Consider the following 1,081-nt stretch of genomic DNA (forward strand, 5'->3'; position numbering starts at 1 on the left):
CTGGGTCCCTGTGGCTGACTGTACCTCTGTCTGGCTTCCTGGCTTTTAATCCCCTTTCTCCTGCTCTTCTGCCCTGCTGTTTAGTGCGTCCCTGAGTTGTCCCTGGGGTTGACTGCTCCTCTGTCCAGGTTCCTGGCTTTTTATCCCCTTTCTTCTGCTCTTCAAGCCTGCTACTCTGGGCCGGCCTGAGTTGCCTCTCCTGACCTAATCCCTTCGGCTGACTGCTCTTCTCTCTGGCTTCTAATCCCCTTTCTCCTGCTCTTCCCGCCTGCTACTCTGGGCGTCCCTGAGTTGTCTCTCCTCACCTGTAACCCTGGGGCTGACTGCTCTTCTGTCCCGGTTCCTGGCTTTTTATCCCCTTTCTCCTGCTCAAGATGGCCGCTTGGAAGCTTTTAAGATCCCAGTTGCTACTCGCCAAAGTAGGATGTGGAACAATGTTTTGTGTAGTATGTTATGCCAATAGAACTTGATGTCCCCTGTGACTATGGTCCCGAGCCCACAGGTCCAACTACTCAGTCCCTCTGGGTAGCTGTCTGTGCCCAAGAAGTGACTACAACCTTGTCCCTTGTCAACTCTACTATACACCTGGTAATTCTTACAGAACATAGCAATACACTTGTAGAAACATTGTCTGCCAACCCTATACATGGTCTTGAGCACACTCTCCCCTGCATAGACATACCTAATAGTTCAGCCTGTCCACCCATCTATCCACCCGTGTATCCACGTTTGTCTTCACTGACAATGCAGTACTGTATGTGCAAAAGTGTTCATCTTTGTTTTCTGTACCTCCCATGCAGCTCTCTCTGTCTTCCTCTTCATCAATGCTTCTGTGTTGATCACTCACATTTGGTACATTGCCCTTCTCTTCACTCAAATCAATACTTGTGTCTACCTGTCTAACAGTGTTCCTCCTCCCACCCCTGATAACCAACAAAGAAAATTCCAAGTATAAACCTTTCTTTGACTTTTTACAATAATGGACGAATACAATATTTGTCCTTCTGTGACTGACTTATTTCACTCAGCATAAAGTCCTCCAAGTTCATCCACGTTATGTGGTGTTTTGCAGATTCTACAT

At 47.5% G+C, this 1,081-nt stretch overlaps 1 protein-coding gene across 1 annotated transcript in view; it reads right to left on the minus strand.

The window, feature by feature from the left end:
* The window catches only part of LOC103202191 (phospholipid-transporting ATPase FetA-like), a 143,975-nt gene that overhangs the window by 126,210 nt on the left and 16,684 nt on the right, over positions 1-1,081 (minus strand). The gene's annotated exons all lie outside the window — the stretch shown is intronic.

The sequence above is a fragment of the Orycteropus afer genome, unplaced genomic scaffold (assembly GCF_000298275.1).
Source record: "Orycteropus afer afer isolate SDZICR_OR568_19922 unplaced genomic scaffold, OryAfe1.0 scaffold00174, whole genome shotgun sequence".
In the NCBI taxonomy this organism is placed as follows: domain Eukaryota; kingdom Metazoa; phylum Chordata; class Mammalia; order Tubulidentata; family Orycteropodidae; genus Orycteropus; species Orycteropus afer.